Below are 15014 nucleotides of genomic sequence, written 5' to 3' on the forward strand. Positions count from 1 at the left end.
TACCTCATGTTAGTGTTTTCTCTCTTGCCCACACACCCAGGTTTGTTTTACTGAGACCAATCAGTTTACCAGATTTTTTTGTCATGGCTGCCATTGGAAACATGCACAAGAAGCCAGTTGCAGAGTGGGGGAGGTGTGGGTTTAGCACTGGGGTGTTGAGTGTTCCCACAGATTTGGTGGGGAAATCTTCAAGTGAGGAAGTCCTGGAGGCTCATAGGTGTGCCTGAGTGCAGTAGGCAGGAACTGTGCCCCTTTAATACCCTTTGATATTCTCATCTGTCTCTTTCCTGATCTTCCTTCTTCTTCCAGTCACCAACTACCCATCTCAGTATACCAAGTATTTCTGGAGAGAGACACAGGTTTCTTCAGCTGTGTCCAGCACTACAGGGGTAGCTGGGCACACACTCACTGCTCTTTTCCCCTGTGGGAGAGTCCACCACTGCTTAATACTTCAGTCTGTGCATTGTTGCCTGGAATGGGTGGTGCTAGGAATGCTCCTTTCACTTTCTCCACCATGACCAACTCACACTTTTTTCTGCTCCAATAGTGTGCTGTAATCTCCTCTCAGGAAGGCTGGGCTCCCACAAATTCTCTCACATTCATGAGTGTTTGCCAAAATCAGCACTTTCTAGGCTTTACTCAACCATAAACTAGACAGGTTGGTGTAGTTTCACTGGCTCCTGCTGGCCCTGCAGCCCATTCTGAGGTTTGTCTGCCACTTAATGGATACACAGGTGGCGAGATTACTCCTGAGTCCCGTGGTATATGGTACTGGATACCACAACTCTCACAAGATGTTTTGTCCGTGGATGGATATCCAATTCATTGTTCCAAAAGCAGAACAAAAAGGAGGAATATCTTTTGCTGCTAAAATGCTAACATTCCTCCTTACTCATTATTTTTAATCTCATACATCTACTTATGTAGATATGCAGCCAAAACTTTCATAATGGTGATGTCAAAAAACAGAAAGCCAAAAACTTTTAAAGGGATTCTGTGTTGATGTTGTCTGCAAGGTGTGTGACAGAAATAATACAAAGCATTTCTTAAGGAACACATTTTAAACTCAAGCATTAGTGATACCCATAAATTAAATAAGATAAATTAAAAAGAAATCACAAACTTAAGACAAAAAATTCACTGAGTATACAAATATACAAATCACCTTGACTAAGAGTCAGCTATAACATCAAACTATAGAATGAGATTTGCAAAACTATATTTAAATTATTAGATATTAATAAAAAATAAGTATGTTTAATATGTTTAAATCATGGCTGCTATGGAAAGTACAAAGAAAGAAAAAGAGACTGTCAAAGATGACCATTTGGGAAAAGAAGTAAATGGAATCGTTAGAGAGAAAACAAAATATTATTATTGAAATTTAAAATTCAATGGATGAGTTAAACAGCCAATTATCACAACTTTTAGAATAAATTTACTGGAAGAGAGATGCACAAAAGTTAAACAGAACACAGTAGAGAAATACAAATAATGGATTTCAGTGATTTGGAAGGTAGAGCAAGAAGATTCAATGACATACACTTAATTGGGGTTCCAAAGGCATGTAATAGAAATATATAGGCAATTTTCAGAGTATTATCTGTGTTTGATAGCACATCAGGCTTAAGTTTACCATATTGAATGACTAGACATTACAGAAAACTGTGACTATGTCATGAATAGAAAGAAAGAATGGTATATGTTGTAGCTACACAATAAATCTTTTTGTTGTCATGATTGTAGGGTAAGATGATGATTGTGATGACGATGAAGAATGCAGTTTTCTGCTCTCTTCTCACAAAATTCTCCCTCTATTCAGTGTCCCTGTGAACAGAACTATACCTAAGTCTGGGGTGGTTAATACACTCATACGTCACTTAATTATGGGGACATGTTGAGAAATGCATCATCAGGCAATTTCATCTTTGTCCAAACATCATACAGTATACCTACACAAACCTACTTGGTATGCCTACTAAACACCTAAGCTATATGGTACTAATCTTATGGGACCACTATTGTATATGCAGTCTGTCATTAACTGAAATGTCATTATGTGGTGCATGACGGTACATAGTCTGTCTGCTACCATTTCTCCTTCCAGATTGATGGCAAATCTAGAGTTTCTTTTCTAATTAATAAATTCATTCCTTCAGAATAAATTTCAAAAGAATGCACAATGAAGCAATGACTGATCTGATTTTAGGAAATGAAGCTACCTTAATTCTCAGACTATAGCCTTATACGTCTATGGGTATTTTCTCTTTTTGTCCATTTTTGGCACTAGGAGGCTGGAAAATTGTTGAGGAGAAGGGAGACATTCTGGATGGCTAATGCTGACAAATATTTGTCTTTCATATACATAGTTATTCCATTAATCGACAACATTTCTCCAGAGAAATCTCCAAGAATTCTACTTTTACCCACATGCAACTCCCAGGATATATTTGACATCTATTTTCTAGATTTCATGGCTTCCCATGATTTTCTTTCTAGCTTGAGATCATCTCATTTGAGAGCATCCTCATTTGCTGTATGAGACCCAGCATTGTTCAGGGTCTTTTTAAAGCACTGATTAACAGCAGAGCCACGCCTGAGCATAATCTTTGTTGCTTTATATTGGGAGAAGACAGTTTTTACTAATTTGGTCTATTTTCAATTTTCATTTATTTATAAATTCTGGAATGTTAAAACATGAAATTAATACATTTAAGGGATAATGTAGTAATGATGCCCATTTGCTGTCTTTTGTCCCCAAAGACAGTACTTATCCAAGGGAATTTTTCAGTTAAGTATGGGTAATTATACGTGGAAGATGCAGATTAAGTCAACAGTGATAGTTTAAGATGCATATTTAGTCCGCTGCATGACTGGAAAAATGAAGAATATTTGTTATTGTTTTTTGAGAATTAAATCATTTCCATTTCTCATCTTTTTCTCAGCAGATGACAGCAAGCAGATCCATGGAAGGGGATAAATATCACACTTCTGTGCCCATGTTTGTTCTCCTAGGCCTCTCAGATTGAAAAGGGGTACAGCTTGTCCTCTTCCCAATCTTCCTAGTGTTCTACCTTATGACTCTAATCTAGAACCTGGGTTTTATCATCCTAATGGGATGGACTCCCACATGCACACACCTATGTACTTTTTTCTCAGTTTCCTGTCACTTATAGACATCTGCTATTCTTATTCCACAAGCCCAAGCATGCTTTCAGACTTCATAAAGGATAAAAACATTATTTCATTCACTGTGTGTGCCACCTAGTATTTTGTTGGGTGCTGGATGTGTCTCACTGAGTGCTGCCTCTTAGCCGCGATGGCCTATGACAGATATGTTGCTATTGGTAGGCCTCTGCAGTACTCAGCCATCATGGCTCCCGGCCTCTGTCAGAAGATGGTTGCTGGGGCCTATGGGAGTAGTTTCCTTAGTAGCTTAGTTCAAACGGTCCCTTGCTTTCATCTCTACTGCTGTGGGCCCAATATCGCTCCAAATTTCTTCTGTGACATAACCCAGATGATTTCCCTGTCTTGCTCCAATCCCTTCACCATCCAAATGATTATTATTCTGGTAGTTGTTTTTACTGCCTTTCGTTCTTTTCTTTTTATCCTCTTATCCTATGGTTTCATTGCAACTGCTATCCTGAAAATATCCTCCATCAAAGGTAGTGCCAAGGCCTTCAATACCTGTGCCTCCCACCTGGCAGTTGTGACAATCTTCTATGGCACAGGCTTCTCTGTGTATCTGCATCCTAGGTCTAGCCACTCTGAGATGCAGGACAAGGTCCTGTCAGTTTTCTGTGTTATCCTCATCCCCACGTTAAACCCTCTTATCTATAGCCTGAGGAAAAAGGATATCAAAGAGGGCCTCAAGAGGATGGTAAAGAGGGCAACACCTTTACTTCTCTAGGAACAATATTTGTGTAGGTGTTATTTTCCATTTAATGAACACAGGGTTTAGAATATTTAAGTGACCTTCTGTGTGTTGCAAGAATATCTAGGTAGAAAGAAGAAATGAGAACATGATTTTCTTGTGTCCTTGTGCCATATGCTTAGCTACCGTGTCCAAGTGATCTGTTTCAGACAGTTTCATCAGCATTGAATTCAGTTTACAAAGGCTATTTCCATGATTAGACCCAGGTAGATAAAACCTTCTGTTTTGAGAACACAGGTTCTGATAGATATTATATGTAGAGAAATGCCAAGAACCTAGGAAGCCACACAGATGGCTCTTTCCTCTAGGATTTTTAAAATATATTTTATTTCTTTTCAACTGTGAAGCATTTCTATATATTTCAATAAAAAATAAAATAATGTATAAAATTAAATATGCAAAAATTGAAACTAATTTACAAATGCAGACTTTATCATCTTATTCATGAACAGAGACTGAGAGGGAGAAATAGTGTGTGTGAGAGGGAGAGACACAGAAAGAGAGAGATAGAAACAGAAGGGGAAAGATAGAAAGAGTGAGAGTGAGAAAGGAGGTAGAGAGAAGGAGAGGGGAGGGGAGTAGCCAAAAGGAGAGGAGAGGGAGAAAGACTGCTCTGGCATATTCCAAAATGACCTCGCTCCCTCCATCTTATTCCTCGAGACTGCTTGTGTAGTGAATTGTGAAAAAGAAATGGGAGAAAGGAATGGTAGAAAGACGGGACACTTTTGAGGTTAAGATTTGGGGAGATTCTGACAGGCTGGAAAGAAGTCAAGTCATCAATTTCTGGGTATAGTTGGCCTTGAACATGCTCCGTCACCGTAACTGCCCAGAGACCATGCAGGACCTCAGAAATTAAGGCTGTTGTGATGTGTCTTGGGAGACAGCGTCTGAGTCCGAGAGATCTGAACCTCCCAGGGATTCCAGGGCCTTAAGTTTTAACAGGTTGTAGCAGAGCCAACTGATTTGGGGGTACCATGGTGACTCAGAGATCAACGAAGAGAAGTTAAGATTTTGAAACTAAGAATTTTGAAATAGATTTTTTTCTCAGACAAGAATTTATGGACTAAATTTCATATATATTTACATTAGTATTTATATAACACTTTATACTTCATATAGTTACATTGCATAGATGTGATTTGGTTCTATTATCATGTGAAGTTGGCAGGTGAGAAATTATCCCTATTTTACAGATAGAACTTTTGGGCACCTTGAGATCTGCCACATTCTTCCCATTATAGCAAGAATCCATCGTGAGTCTCACAAAGTGAGATTTGTGAAACATAAATGGTTCTTACTGACCAGAAACATGGCCACCATTGCTTGGCCATGGTGTCCAAATTCTATACTTTTGGTGTTATATCTTTAAAACTATCTTAAGAATTTGTTTAGTTTAAAAGATTAAACTGTTATAGTTCTTATCAGGGGGAACATATAACTCCAAACCAAACAGCAAGTGTTAAATCAAATAATTAACTCATTGCCACATCCACCCCTTTCTTGCTAGAATTAAAGTTAGCTGAAGTAGATCAAACCATGATTGGGACCTTCCTAGGACAGCACTGTATCCCTAGTAATGGCAAGGTAGACGTTTCCATCCAAGAAAATACAAAAAAACAAAAAGCAAAAGTTTGTGGGAATCACCTTAAGTAGATATTTTTAATAAATGATTAGAAATACAGCATATGTTGCAAAGAATTCCAATTCAGAAAACATAAATTATACCTAATATTAATAGAAGGAATGCTGTGTACTTCACACTCTGATAAGTGCTTTATAATCATTATATAATTTGATTTGCTACATAAAATATCAACTACTATCAACACCATTTTATAGGTGGTAGTAAACAGACTTGAAGAAGTTAATTTGCTCAAGGTCACACAAACAGCCTGTGGAAAGCTGGAATTTCTCCCAGACTGTCTAATACCAATGCCCATGGTATTAACCAAAATGATCTGTGGCTCTGTCAAAAATTAGTTTTATTTTATTCATTATTGCTTCGATTTCCTCCCTTATGCACAGGAAATCTTGCCATGTCAGCCTCACAGAGCTGCTGTGAATATTGATTCAGGTCAGGGAGCTGAGAAAATGTATATATCTAAAATGAAAGTGCTTTGTAAACAGGGAAGTGTTCACATATCTAATTTATTGTTATCAGTAAATATTACCAGCCAGGTATGTCATATTGGTGAATTTCTTAGCTCCACTGGCTTCAGGTAGCCATCTAGAAGTTGATGGTATTGGACTAAATGATCTCTATGTCCTTTCCAGCTCAAATTACTCCAAATTTTAAAAAATAAGCCTATAATTATGAGCTCATAATAGGACCATGGTGAATTGGGGAATTGAATCAGAAGTGACATGGCAAAGTGGGGCATGAAATTAGCAGTGAAAAAACTCCATGACAACCATGACTCCAGAGAGCAGGTACCTGGAAAGTTTTCTCCCTCTAATTGTATTTTCTCTTCTGCCCTGATAACATATTTAAGAGAACCCTCAGGTGTGGGCACCTCTTGGGTTGTGAGTGGTCAGCCAATTTCATGGCCAAAAGCACCCATCTTGGAGTGCAATAGGGCCCACTTGAATAATTTTTTTTGAAAAGAAATAAGCAATTTCAACCTTTGGCAAGATCTCTCTTATCCTGGGGGATCTGGGTCAAGGTTAGAGGGCAAGATTTATAGAAAACAGTGATTTCTGTGCTATCTCAATATCTATGTGTTTCTTCCAATAGGACCTACATGGAGTGAGATTTATGGTCCTCATAAGATTTATGAAGTTTACATCCTCCCATTCTTTTAACACTTTCCTCTCCCTCACTTCCACATCCTTCACTTTGGCTCTTCCTTTGGTTTTTCTCCTTACCACAATTCTCTGACCTTCAGTGAAAAGAATAATCTCTAATCTAAAATGTAAGTATTACTATGGTGTAAGGGGTGGATGTTGAGTTCTTGTTCTGAAATTTCTTAATTATGTGATCTAGAAGTCATTAATCATAGTTTTCACCTGTAAAATGGGCATAGGATCATCTAAAATCTGATGAGACAATGTCTATAAAGCCTAACGCACTTTAGAAGTTAACATTAGAGAATTGGATCAAAATAAGAATTTTCAGAGTTTCAAGGAAATTAACTAATATCAAAACATGTCTGTTTAAGCATGCCCCTCTCACCACTCTTATTCAATATACTATTGGAAGGTCTAACAAGAGCAATTAAGCAAGAAAAAGAAATAAAGCATACCCAAATTGGAAAGTAAGACTGTCACTATTGGTAGTTGACACAATTTTATATATGGAAAGCCAAAAAGAGTCCAACAAAAAACTATTAGATGAGTGACATCAGCATCATGGCGGAGTGAGCTTTCCCGTGAATTCTTCCCCCACAAGATACAACAAAAGCAACAGCCACAGACCAACAACGGAATCCCAGACGGTGAAAACCTAGAGCGGAGGGATCCACACTGCCGCACATCTGAGAGCGGAACGTGCTGGGCCCCCGGAGGAAGTGGGGAGAGGTAAGGAGAACTCCGCTTCCTCCCCATCAGATCAGCGATCCCGGGCCGCGCGGCTCCCAGAGAGGGGGGAGGGGCGGCCCTCGGTGGGGAAACCGTGGCTCTTCGGACTCTCTCAGCCAGTGGGAAACTCCCGCACAGAGGACTCAGAGGAGCCACAGGGCTACCATCAACATCTGAGCACCCCAGAGAGTGGATAAAGAGGGGCAAACGAGAAGCCTCCCACGTCAGGGACCCAGAGGGCAAAAGAGAGAGCTCCCCCCTCCCCGCAACCCGGAGTCTGCAGCTCGACCAGACCTAGTGTTCCGAGGCAGACCTGATCAAACTGGACTGGACCCATGGATCACAGCGGGGAAAAAAAAAAAAAAAAACCTGCAGATTGCAGCAGAAAAACCAGGGCAGAGTGCAGGGGGCTTAGACAACACAGCCCTTTACCACCAGACAGTGGCGGCAGGTGGAAATTGCAACCAGAGACTTCCAGGATGAGGAAAAACAAAACCAACACAGGAACCACAATGCAAAAATATATGAAATCACCAGACCAGAAACAAAATGACAAGCACCCAGAAATCAACCCCGAAGACACAGAAATCCATAAACTAAATGACAGAGATTTCAAAATAGCTATCATAAAAACACTCAACGAAATACGAGACAACACAGACAAACAATTCAATGAGATTAGGAGTTTCTTCACAAAAGAGATTGAAATCATAAAGAAAAACCAATCAGTGCTGATGGAGATGAAGAACACAATGGAGGAGATAAAGGAGAATCTGGAATCTTTAAAGAACAGAGCTGACAATATGGAGGAAAGAATTAGTACTTTAGAGGATAGGAATACAGATATACTCCAGATGGAAGAAGAGAGAGAACTAAGACTAAAAAGAAATGAAGAAAGACTCCGAGAAATATCTGACTCTATTAGAAAATGTAACATAAGAATTATAGGTATTCCTGAGGGAGAGGAGAGGGAAAGAGGAACAGAGAGCCTATTCAAGGAAATAATAGCTGAAAATTTCCCAAATCTGGGGAAGGAGCAGGAAATACCAGTAAGCAAAGCCAACAGGACACCTATATATATTAACAGACAAAGGCCTTCACCAAGACACCTAGTGGTAAGGCTAGCCAGGGTCAACGACAAAGAAACAATATTAAGGGCAGCTAGACAAAAACAAAAAATAACGTACAAAGGAACTCCCATCAGGCTCTCAGCGGATTTCTCAACAGAAACTTTTCAGGCTAGAAGAGACTGGAATGATATATTCAAAATACTGAAAGACTAAAACTTTCAGCCAAGAATACTCTATCCAGCAAAAATATCCTTCAAATATGATGGAGAAATAGTAACTCTCCCAGATAAACAAAAGCTAAGGGAGTTCATGGCCACGAGACCCCCACTACAAGAAATACTCAAGAAGGCCCTCAGGCCTGAAAAAGAAGAGAAAGGGAACACAAAGCTTGGAAGAAGGAGAAAAGTAGGTAGACAAAATCAGAGAAATAGTAGAACTTTACCGGAAAAGGTTAGCAACCACTTAAATACTAAACTCAAAGATCAAAGGAAGAAATTCACCAAAAATAAATTTAACCTCATCACTGTAAACACACAGCCACAACACAAGATAGAATAAGGTATAACAAGAGCAACTTAGAAGGGGAAGAGGAAAGTGACTGAATTGACTTAGTATAAGGAAATAGGAGGCTATCAGATAATGGACTATCTCATACACAAGATTTTTTGCCCAAACCTCAAGGTAACCACCAAACAAATAATCAAAGCAAAACCACATATGATAAACAAAGAGAAAACTAGAAGAATCATAAGACAGAACAACCAAACTGAATTGGCAGTCCAAAACAAATGGGACAAGAAACAAAGGAAATGCAAAAGAACCAGAAAATAAGTGACAAAACAGCAACATTAAGCCCTCATATATCAATAATTACCCTAAATGTAAATGGATTGAACTCTCCAATCAAAAGATACAGAGTGGCAGGATGGATTAAAAAGCAAGACCCAACAATATGCTGCCTTCAGGAAACACATCTTAGCACTAAAGACAAGCACAGGCTCAGGTGAAAGGATGGAAGACAATACTCCAAGCTAATGGCAAACAAAAGAAAGCAGGTGTTGCCATACTCATATCAGACAAAGTAGACTTCAAGATAAAACAGGTTAAGAAAGACAAAGAAGGGAAATATGTAATGATGAAAGGGACACTACATCAAGAAGACATATCACTTATAAATATATATGCACCCAACATAGGAGCACCAATGTACATAAAACAACTATTAACAAACCTAAAAGGAGAAATCAACAACAACACAATAATAGTAGGGGATCTTAACACCCCACTTACAGCAATGGATAGATCATCCAGACAAAAAGTCAATAAAGAAATAGTATACTTAAATGAAAAACTGGACGAGATGGACCTAGTAGACATATACAGAGCACTCCACCCAAAAACAGCTGACTACACATTCTTCTCAAGTGCGCATGGAACATTCTCTAGGATAGACCATATGTTGGGAAACAAAGCAAGCCTCAATAAATTTAAGAAGATTGAAATCATAACAAGCATCTTTTCAGAGCATAAGGCTATGAAACTGGAAATGAACCAGGAAAAAAAAACTGGGAATGTGACAAAAATGTGGAGATTAAACAACATGCTACTGAACAACCAATGGATCATTGATGAAATTAAAGGAGAAATCAAAAACTATCTGGAAACAAACGAAAATGATAACATGCCATATCAAACCATATGGGATGCAGCAAAAGCAGTCCTGAGAGGGAAACTCATAGCTATACAAGCCCACCTTAACAAACAAGAAAAAGCCCTAATAGGCAACCTTAAATTACACCTAACAGAACTAGAAAAAGAAGAACAAACAAAGCCCAAAGCCAGCAGAAGGAGAGAAATAATAAAAATCAGAGCAGAAATAAATGAAATTGAGACCAAAAAAACAGTAGAAAGGATTAATGAAACAAAGAGTTGGTTCTTCGAGAAGATAAACAAAATAGACAAACCCTTAGCCGGGCTTACTAAGAAAAAAAGAAAAAAGGCTCAAGTAAATAAAATTAGAAATGAAAGAGGAGAAATTACAACGGATACCATGGAAATACAGAGGATTATAAGAGAATACTATGAGAAATTATATGCCAACAAATTGGACAATCTAGAAGAAATGGATAAATTCTTAGACTTATACAACCTCCCAAAATTGAACCAAGAAGAAATGGAGAATCTGAATAGACCAATAACAGGTAAAGAGATTGAAATAGTAATCAAAAACCTCCCAAAAAATAAAAGTCCAGGACCAGATGGCTTCTCCAGTGAATTTTACCAAACATTCAAAGAAGATTTAATACCCATCCTCCTCAAACTATTCCAAAAAATAGAGGAAGATGGAACACTTCCTAAATCATTCTATGAGGCCAACATCACCCTGATACCAAAACCAGACAGAGACAATACAAAGAAAGAAAATTACAGGCCAATATCGCTGATGAACATTGATGCAAAAATCCTCAACAAAATATTGGCAAACCGAATACAACAATATATTAAAAAGATCATACACCATGATCAAGTGGGATTTATACCAGAGATGCAGGGATGGTTCAACATCCGCAAATCAATCAACATGATACATCACATCAACAAAACAAAGAATAAAAACCACATGATCATCTCAATAGACGCAGAGAAGGCATTTGACAAGATACAACATCCATTTATGATAAAAATTCTCAATAAAATGGGAATAGAAGGAAAGTACCTCAACATAATAAAGGCCATATATGACAAAACCACAGCTAACATCATACTCAACGGGGAAAGACTGAAAGCCATTCCTCTGAGAACAGGAACGAGGCAGGGCTGCCCACTCTCACCACTCCTGTTCAACATAGTACTGGAGGTTTTGGCCAGAGCAATTAGGCAAGAAAAAGGAATAAAAGGAATCAAATAAATGCTTGAAGAAGTGAAACTCTCACTATTTGCAGATGACATGATTGTATATATAGAAAACCCTAAAGAATCTGTTGGAAAACTATTAGAAACAATCAACAACTACAGCAAAGTTGCAGGGTACAAAATCAATCTACAAAAATCAGTTGCATTTCTATATGCTAATAATGAACTAACAGAAAGAGAGCTCAAAAAGGTAATACCATTTACAATTGCATCAAAAAGAATAAAATACCTAGGAATAAATCTTACCAAGGAGGTGAAGGACCTATACAATGAGAACTACAAGACATTGTTGAGGGAAATCCACGATGACATAAAGAAATGGAAAGATATCCCATGCACGTGGATTGGAAGAATAAACATAGTTAAAATGTCTATATTGCCTAAAGCAATCTACAGATTCAATGCAATCCCAATCAGAATCCCAATGACATTCTTCACAGAAATAGAAAAAAGAATACTATAATTTATATGGGGCAACAAAAGACCCAGAATAGCTAAAGAAATCCTAAAGGAAAAGAACAAAGCAGGAGGCATCACAATTCCTGACTTCAAAACATACTACAAAGCAATAGGAATCAAAACAGCATGGTACTGGTACAAAACAGACACACAGATCAATGGAACAGAATTGAAAGCCCAGAAATAAAACCACCCATATACGGACAGCTAATTTTCGACAAAGGTGCTAAGAACATGCAATGGAGAAAGGAAAGTCTCTTCAATAAATGGTGTTGGGAAAACTGGACAGCCACATGCAAAAGAATGAAAGTGGACCATGTGCTATTGCCATTCACAAAAATTAACTCAAAATGGATCAAAGACCTGAAGGTGAGACCTGAAACTATAAAACTCATAGAAGAAAATATAGGCAACACACTATTTGACATTGGTTTTAAAGGAATCTTTTCGGATGACATGCCTACCCCAGACTAGGGAAACTAAAGAAAAAATAAACAAGTGGGACTTTATCAGATTAAAGAGCTTTTATAAGACAAATGAAACCAGAATCAAGATGAACAAACAACCAACCAGCTGGGAGAGAATATTTGCAAAACATACATCTGACAAGGGGTTGATCTCCATAATATATAAAGAACTCACACAATTGAACAACAAAAAAACAAACAACCCGATCAAAAAATGGGCAGAGGAAATGAACAGACACTTCTCCAAGGAAGATATACAGATGGCCAATAGGCACATGAAAAGATGCTCAACATCACTAATCATCAGGGAAATGCAAGTCAAAACAACACTAAGATACGACCTCACGCCTGTTAGAATGGCTATAATCACCAAGACAAAAAACAACAAATGTTGGAGAGGATGTGGAGAAACAGGAACCCTCATACACAGCTGGTGGGAATGCAAATTGGTGCAGCCTCTATGGAAAACGGTATGGAGATTCCTCAAAGAATTAAAAATAGAGATGCCCTATGATCCAGCCATCCCACTCCTGGGAATCTATCCAACGCACCTGAAATCAACAATCCAAAGAGGCTTATGCACCCTTATGTTCATTGCAGCATTATTCACCATAGCCAAGAAGTGGAAGCAACCTAAGTGTCCCTCGACTGATGATTGGATTAAGAAAACGTGGTATTTATATACAATGGAATACTACTCAGCCATAAAAAAAGACAAAATCGTCCCATTTGCAACAACATGGATGGGCCTGGAGCATATTATGTTAAGTGAAATAAGCCAGAAAGAGAAAGACAAACACTGTATGATCTCACTCATATGTGGAATATAAACCAACACATGGACAGAGAAAACTGGACTGTGGTTACCAGGGCAGTGGGGGTGGGGGGTGGGCATAAGGGGTGAAGGGAGTCATATATGTGGTGATGGACAAACAAAAATGTACAACCCAAAATTTCACAATGTTAGAAACCATTAAAACATCAATAAAAAAAAAAACTATTAGATATAGTAAATGAATACAATAAAGTAGCAGGGTACAAAATAAATATACAAAAATCAGTTATTTTTCTACACTAGTAATGAACTAGCAGAAAGAGAAATAAAAAATACAATGCCATTTACAACTGCAACGAAAACAATAAAATACCTAGAAATAAATTTAACCAAGGAGGTAAAAGACCTGTACACAGAAAACTGTAAGTCATTTTTGAAAGAAACTGAAGAAGACAAAGAAATGGAATATTTCATGCTCATGGATTGCAACTGATTTCTGAATGTTGATTTTATGTCCTCCAACTTGACTGAATTCATTGATTACTTCCAACAGTTTTTTGGTTGAGCTGTTAGGATTTTTTATGTACAAGTTCATATCCTCTGCAAATAATGACAATTTTAATTCTTCCTTCTCAATTTGGATGCTTTAAATTTCTTTATCTAGCCTTTTTACTCTAGCTAAGACTGTCAGTACTATGTTGAATAAGAGTGGTGAGAGAGAGCACCCTTGTCTTGTTCCTGATGTTAGAGGAAAAACTTTCAGTTTTTCGCCATTGGGTATAATGTTAGCTGTGGGTTTGTTTTGTATGGCCTTTATTATGTTGAGGTCTGTTCCTTCTACATCCAATTTTTGAAGGTTTTAATCATGAAAGGATGTTTTATTTTGTCCAATACTTTTACTGCATCTATAGAGATGATCATATGATTTTTGTCTTTCATTCCATTAATGTGGTGTATCACATTTGTTGATTTGTCCAGGTTTAACCATTCTTCCACCCCAGGAATAAATCCCACCTGGTCATGATGTATAATCCTTTTACTGCATTGTTGAATTTGATTTGCTAATATTTTATTGAGGATTTTTGCATCTATACTCAGGATGGATATAGGTCTATAGTTTCCTTGTGGTGTTCTCATCTGGCTTTTGTGTCAGAGTATTGTTGGCATCATAAAATAACGTTGGAAGTATTCCCTCTTCTTCATTTTTTGGAAGAGTTTGAGAAGGACTGACAGTAATTCTTCTTTAAATGTATGGTAGAATTTGCCAGAGAACCATCTAGTTCTGGGGTTTTCTGTGTTAGGAGGTTTTTGATTCCTGATTCAATCTTCTTACTTGCTCTTTTCAGATTTTCTGTTTCGTCTTGATTCAATCTTGACAGGTTGTATATTTCTAGGAAGTTATCCATTTGTTCTAGATTATCCAATTTGTTGGGGTATAATTGTTCTCAGTGGTCTCAGGATCTTATGTATTTCTTTACAATCATTTGTAATCTCTCCTCTTTTATTTCTGATTTTGTTTATTTCAGTCTTCTGTCTTTTTTCTTAGTCTAGCTAAAGATTTCTCTATTCTGTTTATCTTTTCAAAAACTAGCTCTTTACTTTGTTGATTGTTTCTTTCTTTTTTTTTGTTTTTGGTCTCTAATTTATTTATTTCCAGTATATCTTTCTTATTTCCTTCCCTCTGTTGACTTTGGGCTTACTTTGTTCTTGTTTTCTAGTCCCTGAGTGTAAACCTATGTTGTTATTTGAGATTCTTCTACATTCTTAACATATGCATTTATAGCTATAAACTTTGCTCTCAGAACTGCTTTTGTAGCATCCCATTTGTTGTGGTCTACTATGTTTCCATTTTCATTGGTTTCTAGATATTTTTAATTTCC

General features: G+C 37.6%; 1 pseudogene; it reads left to right on the top strand.

Annotated features, from left to right (window-relative positions):
- The first annotated feature begins 2948 nt into the window (after nucleotides 1-2948).
- On the top strand, nucleotides 2949-3924 carry LOC101406411 (olfactory receptor 5AN6-like; annotated as a pseudogene).
- The last annotated feature ends 11090 nt before the right edge of the window (nucleotides 3925-15014 follow it).

The sequence above is a fragment of the Ceratotherium simum genome, chromosome 34 (assembly GCF_057802395.1).
Source record: "Ceratotherium simum simum isolate JZ-2026a chromosome 34, ASM5780239v1, whole genome shotgun sequence".
Taxonomy (NCBI): domain Eukaryota; kingdom Metazoa; phylum Chordata; class Mammalia; order Perissodactyla; family Rhinocerotidae; genus Ceratotherium; species Ceratotherium simum.